This window comes from Triticum urartu, chromosome 1A (genome assembly GCF_056163025.1).
Source record: "Triticum urartu cultivar PI428250 chromosome 1A, HENAU_Tu73, whole genome shotgun sequence".
Lineage (NCBI taxonomy): Eukaryota > Viridiplantae > Streptophyta > Magnoliopsida > Poales > Poaceae > Triticum > Triticum urartu.
In genome coordinates, this window is record NC_141873.1 from 226,638,673 (window position 1) to 226,649,311 (window position 10,639).

Sequence of the window (10,639 nt, forward strand, 5' to 3'; positions counted from 1 at the left end):
AGTCTAAATGATGCCCTAAGGGTTGTATATATGGAGGAGAGAGGGGGGAATTTTGTGGCCCTTGGAGGAGGGTCCGAAACCAACCCTAAATCTTGTTTCCCCACACATATGGACTCTAAAAACAGCCTATAATCAAGTATTTCGTAATTACATGGGCCTGGCCCAAAAATAAGGTGACGCAGCACCTAGAATAGCCTTTGGACGAAATTTATGAAGTGGCATCTTGTATATTTCGTCCAAGGCTTCATGCACTCATTATGGTGGCTTCAAAGTCCTGGAATCATCACTTGTAACTCCGTTCTTGTTCCCCTTGCGCATGCCATCATCTCCATGCTTGAACTTGCTCCAAGGTTCGTTTGTCTTGTCGAATCTAGGCCCATCATTTGTAAGCAAAACAAATGTATCCAATTTAGGCAGCATCATATTCTCATGAACATTAGAATCGTTACCAAGAAACGGAAGTACTTGGTAATTCAATTGGCGTGCTCGAGCTCTAGTAATTGGTCCAGTATGTATAGCAGCAGGGGCTATGGGTGTAACAATGGTATTGATAGTGATGTGCATTACCGAGAGGGCCCAGAGATACCTCTCCGATACTCGGAGTGACAAATCCTAATCTCGATCTATGCCAAATCAACAAACACCATCAGAGACACTTGTAGAGCATCTTTATAGTCACCCATTTACATTGTGACGTTTGATAGCACACTAAGTGTTCCTCCGGTATTCGGGAATTGCATGATCTCATAGTCATAGGAACATGTATAAGTTATGGAGAAAGCAATAGCAACAAACTAAACGATCATCGTGCTAAGCTAACAGATGGGTCAAGTCAATCACATCATTCTATAATGATGTGATCCCGTTAATCAAGTGACAACTCATGTCTATGGTTAGGAAACATAACCATCATTGATTCAACGAGCTAGTCAAGAAGAGGCATACTAGTGACACTCTGTTTTTCTATGTATTCACACATGTACTAAGTTTCCGGTTAATACAATTCTAGCATGAATAATAAACATTTATCATGATATAAGGAAATATAAATAACAACTTTATTATTTCTTCTAGGGCATATTTCCTCTAGTCTCCCACTTGCACTAGAGTCAATAATCTAGTTCACATCGTCATGTGATTTCACACCAATAGTTGACATCTTTATGTGATTAGTTCACATCTTCATGTGACTAATACCCCAAGGGTTTACTAGAGTCAATAATCTAGTTCACATTGCTATGTATTTAACACCAAAAGAGTGATGATGTTTTGCTTGTGAGAGAAGTTTAGTCTACGGGTCTGCAACATTCAGATTCGTATGTATTTTGCAAATTTCTATGTCTACAATACTCCGCACAGAGCTACTCTAGCTAATTGCTACCACTTTCAATATGTATCTAGATCGAGACTTAGAGTCATCTAGATCGGTGTCAAAAGCTTGCATCGACGTAACTCTTTACGACGAACTCTTTTATCACCTCCATAACCGAGAAATATTTCCTTAGTCCTCTAAGGATAATTTTGACCACTGCCCAGTGATTTACTCCTAGATCACTATTGTACTCCCTTGCCAAAATCATGCTAAGGTATACAATAGGTCTGGAATACAGCATAGCATACTTTATAGAACCTATGACCGAGGCATAGGGAATGAATTTTCATTCTCTTTCTATTTTCTGTCATGGTCGGGTTTTGAGTCTTTACTCAACTTCACACCTAGCAACATAAGCAAGAACTCTTTCTTTGACTGATCCATTTTGAACTCCTTCAAAATTTTGTCAAGGTATGTACTCATTGAAAAAAACTTATCAAGCATCTTGATCTATATCTATTGATCTTGATGCTCAATATGTAAGCAGCTTTACCGAGATCTTTCTTTGAAAAACTCCTTTCAAACACTCCTTCATGCTTTCTAGAAAATTCTACATCATTTCCGATCAACAATATGTCATTCACATATACTTATCAGAAAGGCTGTAGTGCTCACACTCACTTTCTTGTAAATACAGGCTTCACCGCAAGTCTGTATAAAACTATATGCTTTGATCAACTTATCAAAGCGCTATCCAACTCCGAGATGCTTGCACCAGTCCATAGATGGATCGCTGGAGCGTGCACACTTTGTTAGCATCTTTAGGATTGACAAAACCTTCTGGTTGCATCATATACAACTCTTCTTCAATAAATCCATTAAGGAATGTAGTTTTGATATCCATTTGCCAGATTTCATAAAATGCGGCAACTGCTAACATGATTTAGATAGCCTTTTAAGCATCGATACAAGTGAGAAAATCTCATTGTAGTCAACACCTTGAACTTTGTAGATAGTAACACTACTATCAGCGTCCGTCTTCCTCTTGAAGATCCATTTATTCTGAATGGCTCACCGATCATCGGGCAATTCAATCAAAGGCCATACTTTGTTCTCATACATGGATCCCATCTCAGATTTAATGGCCTTAAGCCATTTCAAGGAATCTGGGCTCATCATCGCTTCCTCATAGTTCGTAGGTTCGTCATGGTATAGTAACATGACTTCCAGAAAGGATTACCGTACTACTCTGGTGCAGACCATACTCTAGTTGACCTATGAGGTTAGGTAGTAACTTGATATGAAGTTTCATCATCATCATCATTAGCTTCCTCATTAATTGGCGTAGGAATCACGAGAACTGATTTATGTGATGAACTACTTTCCAATTCGGGAGAAGATACAATTACCTCATAAAATTCTACATTCCTCCCACTCACTTCTTTCGAGAGAAACTTCTTCTCTAGAAAGGATCAATTCTTAGCAACGAATATCTTTCCTTCGGATCTATGATAGAAGATGTTCCCAATAGTTTCCTTTGGGTATCCTATGAAGACGCATTTCTCCGATTTGGGTTCAAGCTTATCAGGTTGAAACTTTTTCACATAAGCATCGTAGCCCCAAACTTTAGGAAATGACAGCTTAGATTTCTTGCTAAACCACAGTTCATATGGTGTCGTCTCAACGGATTTAGATGGTGCCCTATTTAACGTGAATGCAGCTATCTCTAATGCATAACCCCAAAATGATGGTGATAAATCGGTAAGAGACTTCATAGATCGCACCATATCTAATAAAGTACAGTTATGACGTTCGGGCACACCATTACGCTGTGGTGATCCAGGTGGCGTGAGTTGCAGAACTATTCCGCATTGTTTCAAATGAAGACCAAACTCGTAACTCAAATATTCTCTGTCGGATGTGGGGTTCCGGCAAACCCTTAAGGTTCGAACACTGGGGTGCGTGTGAAGTCTTTTCCTTCCACCGATCTATGCCGTAGCTCTCTAAGATCTTGCAGACGAACTCGATGAACTCGCAACACGGGAAGGCACAAGATTTATACTGGTTTAGGCCACCGTTGTGGTGTAATACCCTACTCCAGTGTGGTGGTGGTGGATTGCCTCTTGGGCTGATAATGAACAATACAATGGGAAGAACAGGCTCCTGAGGTTGAGGTGTTCTTGTGCTTGGCTAACTTGTGTGGGTAAGAGTGATCTAAGATCTCGTCGTCCTCCCCGCCTATGGTGGTGGCTAGTCCTACTTATAGAGGCCCTGATCCTCTTCCCAAATCTTGAGCTGGAAGGGAGCCAACAATGGCGGGAAAATTTGAAGGGGGGTAGCTAGTACAAGCTATCCTGACAAAAGTGGTCTTCGCCTGCCAAAGGCTCTGGTAATGACACCGTCTTGGGCTCCATGATGACCTCTGTCTTGCCGTCCTCCTAGTCTTGGTCTTGTTGCACCAAAATGGCAACCTTTTCCTAATGCCTCGGTACTCCTCGCCTGCGCTGGTTTCCTTAGCACCAAAGAAGAAACAAGGACGATGTGCGCGCTTGTGCCCGCCTGGTGTCGATCGTCATGGCTCACATCACGAGAGCCTCGTGAGGTTCGCCTCGCCTTGATATCTCCGCTCCTCGTGAGCCCGCCTGACTAGGCCGCTCCAGAGGAGGTCTTGTGTCGTCCGCCTTGCGAGGCTTGGCCCCTCGCGAGGGTCTTGGATGCCTTGTTAATGAAGATGAGTCGTACGGCCTGCTGGCTTAGCCACGCAGCGGGCCGCAGGCAGGGAAGTCTGGGGACCCCCGTTCCTAGAACACCGACAGTAGCCCCCGGGCCCAAGGTGCGCTCGGGCTTGGCTTCGCGGTGAAGCCAAGGGTCAAGTACGGAGCATCGCAGGCCCCAAAAGTCTGCGGCCTCGGTTGACGCGTGGCGGTTTAATTGGACGTGGGCGTCTCCGCTTCCCCACGCTGCCTCGGCAACTGCTCGACCTGACAAAAGGCTGGCGCAGGCAGCACTTGCCTTCATTGCTTCTTCCTCGCCTTGCTCCAGATCCCCTTCCTTACTCTCCGCAACCGCTACCTCCAAATCCACTCCCATATCATCCCGTAGTTGCGATCCATGGTGCCACGCAAGGCCATGGCTTCCTCAGCGCCGTCTTGGTACGAGCCGGTCCTTGAGGCGCCCATCGTCACGGAGAAGAGCCTCGCCTTCGTGCGCCTGCTGACGGCGGGCGAGAGCAACGAGTGGGGGAAGACCGAGCTCCGGCTTGCCTCCGACGCGTCGGAGCCTGAGGAAAGCACCTTCTTCCCCTTCTTCTCAAGCAGCGTCGCCGTTGGGTTGGTTCCTCCCTTCTCCGACTTCTTTTACGAAGTCCTCGACCACTATGGGCTGCAGGCATTGCATCTCCATCCCAACTCTGTCCTCCTCCTTTCCATCTTTGCCTACTACTTTGAGGCGTACCTGGGCGTGATGCCGTCCGTGGCGCTCCTGCGCCATTTCTTCTTCCTCCGTGTCAGCGAGGGTAACATCTCTGGATGCGCTATCTTCATTGCATCTCGCAAGGCCAACTCGATCTCGAGCACCGGGAAGAGGGCCGACAACATTCGATCCAAATGGGTCATGATGGACGCCAAGTGCGCCGATCCGCGTCTAGCGCTGCCTACGGCAGCGCCCTCTTTCCATGGGGGATGGCCCAGGGCGGAGCTTGTAGATGAGCGGGCCTCGTTAGTGTTGGGGTAGATGGTGACCGACCTAAAACCGGGCAACGCGAGGGCAGCAAAGGTGACGGGGGTCATGCTTCTGAGGGAGTTCTTGATCCCGCGAGTAGCTCTACTCCAGGCGCGTGCACGCCCCCTATGGGAGCTTGAAGAAGAGGAAACATGATCCGCCTGAGGCCAGGGGCCCTACTTGATGATGAATTGGCTGCTGTCCTGCGCCTCATAGTTGGGGACAACCAGGAGTACCCACCAAGCGCCTTCGTCCCCCTGTTCCAGCGCAAGGATCGGGAGGAATTCGTCACCTCCAAGCCGACCTTTGATGCGCGTGGGTTGGTACCGCTGGTGCTCCTGGGAGCCCCCACGGCACCGGAGCCGATGGAGGTGTCTTCTGGCAAGCCCCGCTGGGAGGGGGAAGAGGAGGTGGACCCGAAGAAGACTCTGGAAGAGGTGTGGAGACTTCCCCTCTGAGCAAGGCCGAGACCCTCTGCGCCCTTCCTGATGATGCCGAGGCCGACGCCCGCCAAAGGGAGAGGGAGCAGTCCCCCATCCCGATGAGGGGTAGGTCGTCGTTGGTGCCTCGTGATGCTGCCTCCGCCCCGATGCTGTCAGGCTTCAGGCTTCCTAAGTGGAAGTATGTCGCGGTGGATCAGTAAGTGTCTCAAGCTTCGCCTTGTCCTTGTTTGCACTCTTCATTTCCTGATGTTGGCCCTTGGTTGGTCAGGCCGATGTCTTCCGCGAAGAAGATGAAGGAGGATGCGGCATCCGTGCCTCCTCCCTCAGGAAAAGGTGGGAGCAGCGCCTGCATCTCCCCAGCCCGGTCGTCCTCGTGGGGCCAAAAGGAGTATCGCCACGTGGAACTAGCCCCCATGGCCCTGCTAGCTCCTGAAGTGCCGGCGCCTGGTGCGGCTGACGAGGTCCCAGCTGCTCCGGAGGTCGCGATCTCCCAGGCCTGGTGATGATGTCTCCTCCTCCCACTGCTGCACCTTCACTTCCAGGTTCTTCTGCCCCTGCTGCTACTCTAGAACGTGCTCTCTCGGAGATGACCCAGCTGTAGGCGGATCTCCAGGGCACAGACCCACGCCTTGTGGCCAGGCGCCTGTAGTTGGCTTTAGGCTGGCTCCATTCCGACTTGGCGGTTCGTGCGGCGCTGGGCCAGGCCGCTGCATCTTTTGAGAAGGAGAAGCAGAGTGCCGCCAATGCCGCAGCCAGTCGTCAGATGGCGTTGAAAGACGCCGAGGTCGCCCGCGACCGCTGCCAGGCGCTGGAGGACGAATTGCAGGGCCTGCTCACCAAGCTCGCTGAAGAAGCACGCTGCCACCAAGCGAAGGAGGGGGAAATGAAGGCCCGGGAGGATGCCGTCAAGAACCGTGATGCCGAGCTGGCGGAGTTGGGGCGGACGCAGGCCACCGAGCGCAGCCAGTTGGAAGAGTTGGAGCGGGAGGCGAAGGCGAGGGAGGCTGAGCTCGACGCCAAGGCGCTAGTCCTGACCGAAGACCGTGCGGCCCTTGCCGATCTCGAGAAGAGGTCCCACAAGGCGCTGAAGATGCTTTACGAGCACGGCCTGGAGTGGTCGCTGGCCACCAACGAGGACGCCCCCCCCAGCTGCTTCCTCTCTCGGTGCAGGCACTCGAGGAAGTTGTTGACGGCGTTGGTCCTATGGCAGAGGCGGAGGCTCGCGTCCTGTCTTCAGCGGCATTGACACGCGTCTTCAGCCACCTGCACCTTCGCGACCCCGACGCTTGCCTTGACGAGCTACTGGAGCCTGTGGCTGAAGACAAATACGAGGCCGCCGCCGCTGCTGTGCAAGGTCAGGTGGAGGCCTTGTTGGAGAAGTTCTGCGGCTTTGTCTCTGCTCCTCTGTCCGGTGATGTCGCTGATCCTGCAGTTGGTGGTGAAGGCGAAGGCAACGTTGCTCATGAAGTGGCACCTTCCGCAGGTGATGGCGGCGTCTAGGGGTGACCTGCGGTTACTCTCCTGTTTCGTTCCTGCAACATGCATTAGGCCTCGGGGAGGCGTTTAGACTTTTCATTTGGTATCGTGAGGACAACGTGCGAGGATAATATGTTTGTAATATTTGCTTCGAGATTTTGCGATTTCCTTCCTATTGCTTTGCGTTCTGCGTCGGCAGAGCCCGGCCCCGCGCATACCTCAACCGCCATTGGGCCGCCGGAAACCAGGACGGACCAAGGAGTGAGGGGCTACGTGACCAGTTAGGCTCCTGAGTCGCGATGCTCAGGAGTCCCCTTTGACGCGCAAACAACTTATAGGGAGAGTTAGCGAGGATAGACTGATGTTCTACGTCGGCAGGGCCCAGCCTCGCGCATACCTCAACCGCCATTGGGCCGACCGAAGACCAGGAGGGACCAAGGAGTGAGGGGCTACATGACCAGTTAGGCTCCTGAGTCGCGATGCTCGAGGGCCACGCGACGCCCAGGTCCGGGAGACCTGGTTGGGTGGCGTGCGCTTGGGTGTGGCCCGAGCGCAGCCCCCGTGCCCAGCCCCCTCGCGCGGCTCTCCCGAAGGGAGGCGTTGCAATGAGGCCGGACGCTGAGCTCTGGGCTCCCTGAGGTTAGTACGACTGTGGGGCCGCCCTCAGTTGTTTATCACCAGAGCGAAGCATAGTGCTTCCGCTTGTGCACGGGCATAGCCGCTCCTCGGCAGTGTCGACGGCCAGCATGGAGCATGGTGCTTCCACTTGTGTGTGGGATGGGGCCCCCTCCGGGAGAAGCCCCCGGGGCGTGTACAGCCCCACCCTGACATGTGGCTTGCAGGGTAGGGCTGCGAGGTGTATCTGGGCACTCGTGAGCCAGCGCGGGACTCACGAGGCCCTACCTCAAGGCGGGTTGCGCCTGGTCTTGAGTCTTGGTGACTGTGTGTTCCTGCAAGGCGGTCAGGTGCAAGCACTCTACGTCCTCAGGTCTCGGCCCTCGAGCGAGCTCAGCCGCCGCTGGTATGCCAGGTCGTGATGCCGTGGTCAAGGCCAGCGGGTGAGGGCTGGAGAGCCAGTAAGAGCTCCTGAGTCGCGATGCTCAGGAGCCCCCCTTTTAACGCGCAAGCGAATTGCATGGGGTGAATGTATCCGCGGGGGGTGGCAATTGAGCAGGCGATAACCGTAGGCAGGTTAAGCAGGGAAAGCAAATCAGCTTGGGTAAATGCAAGAAGATACATGCCACTGGGTCCAGCCCGAGCGGCTTGGGGATGATGCAGCCCGAGGGGCGCCCCCAGCAAGGTAAGCTAAAGACATAAGCAAATGGGATACATGCCATAGGGACAGACCCACACGGCCTGGGAATAATGCAGCCCAAGGGGCGCTCCTAGCTTAACGAGCTTGGAAGATAGCACCTGGTTCAGTCGACGAAGCAGAGTTGGTGTAGCTGAAGGCGTGCGTCGAAGAAGGGACTCCTCATGAGCCACTGGAGACCTGAGCCTCGGGAGGCTCTGGGGGCTCAGGAGGCTTCCTGAAGACAGTCTCCATTCCCTCCAGGACGACGCAGTGCCTGGCCTCTTGAGCCGCCAGGTCTCACTGCAAATCACGCTGATAGGATGACGCCACACTCGGCAAGCCGAGGGGCATGCGAACGTAGCTGTGTGGCGGGCCCTCACAGCGGCCCACGCGCGAAGGCCAGAAGCGCTCCTGAGACGCGGCCCTCCTGAGCTCTGGGATGTCGATGCAGACACACAGCTCAGCACCCTCGCTTGGGTGGTGGGCCGCGCCCTGTGAGCGGCTATCGCCGCGCATGGCTCTTGCGTCTTGCAGTTCCTGCGTGGTTTTGGCGATGAACTCCTGAGCGGTGGGCACCCCTTGCCCTGCGTCCTCCTGAGGAAAACATGCCGCGTGGCACGCCTCCAGGTGGCGCCCAAGCACCTCCCTCATGAGGTTGACAAGGCCTGAGGCCCTCCAGAAGAGAGCCCCCGAGCCCTGCCCGAGGAGGCCGCTGGGCGCGCCTTCCTGCGTGATGGAGGGAGGCGCCCCTAGGATGGATGCTAATCCTGACGAGGCTCCCGCCATGACGCCATCCTCCTGAGGTTCTGCATGGTCCAGCTTCTTCTTCTTGGGGATGGCCTCCGGAGGGCCCTCACTTCTGCTGTCAGGGTCGTCGATTGCTGCAGCTTGGAAGGCACGCTCGAGGGAGCACACCGCATCCCTTTCTTCACACGGGACCGTGATGACCCCGCCACTTCCAGGCATCTTGAGGACGTTGTAGCCGTGGTGGGTGACCGCCATGAACTTTGCCAGGGCCGGATACCCGAGGATGGCGTTGTACGGCAGGCGGATGTGCACGACGTCGAAGTCGATGAGCTCGGTGCGATAGTTGTCGCATGTGCCGAAGGTGACAGGCAGGCGGACCTGCCCTATCGGTGTGGCAGAGCCGTCGATCACTCCCGAGAAAGGTTTGGTAGGCTGGAGCTTCTCATATGGCACTTGGAGGTTGTGGAAGGTGTCGACGGACAGGACGTTGAGCCCTGCACCGCCGTCGATGAGGGTCTTGGTAACCTGCACATTGCTGATGACTGGGGAACACAACATCAGGAGGACGCCGACGGTGGCCGCGCACTTGAGCTGATCTGCCGACTCGAAAGTGATGACGCACTGGGACCACTTGAGCGGGCGCACAGCCTCAAGCTTGGGGAGCGCCGTGTTCACCTCGCGAGCGAACCGTTTGAAGATGTGTTGAGAGGCTGGGGCCTGGGAGCCGCCCAAGATGCAGGCGATTGCACGCGGCTCCTGGAAGCCCCCAGCCCCCTCGTCTTGATGATGGTCGTCGTTCCTTCTTGGCAGCAGTGGAGGAAGACCGGCGTTGTCTTGGGGGCGATCCTCACGAGGCTGGTCCCTCCAGGGCCCCTCGTGAGGATGATCCTGCCAGCGGTCTTCACGAGGCCTGTCGCGCCATTCCTGGTGCGGGCCACGGTCGTCCCAGCGTCCGCCTCCTCGTCCTCCTCCATGGCCATAGCCCCGGTCGCTGCGCTCGGGGTGTCGACCGTAGCGTCCCTCATGTAGGGCTCGGAGCTCTTGGCAGTCGCTGGTGTTGTGGGTGTTCAGGTTGTGGAAGGCGCGGAACGGTCGGCTGTTCTTGGATGACTCGGACTGATCTCTGCCCCATTTGGTGTCGGGCTCCACAGCTAGCACTGCCGCTTCCTTGCGCTTCACGTCCTTAGCCTTGGCTTTCTTCTCTTTTGTGCCTGCGGCTGGCAGCTCAAGGAGGGAAAGGCGCCCCTCCTCAGCTCTCGCGCACTTGGTCGCCAGGTTGAACAGCTCCTGAGACGTGCGGAGCTCCTCGTGGATGGCGAGCTCTTCCTTCATCTTGACGTCACGAACACTGTCGGAGAATGCGGAGATGATGGCCTCATCCGTGACCTTGGGAATCTTGAGGCAGGTTGTCAGAGTAATGGGCCACGGGTAGCCTAACCCGAGCCCCTGAGCCTTTCAAAACATCGGGGCCGGCAGAGCCCCTCAAGACGGCAAGATGAAGCACCGCCTTCTGGTGGCCGGCTGGCAGAATGGCCGACTGCCAGAAGATGGCCATTGATAACCCACAAGTATAGGGGATCGCAACAGTTTTCAATAAGTAAGAGTGTCGAACCCAACGAGGAGCTAAAGGCAGAGCAAATATTCCCT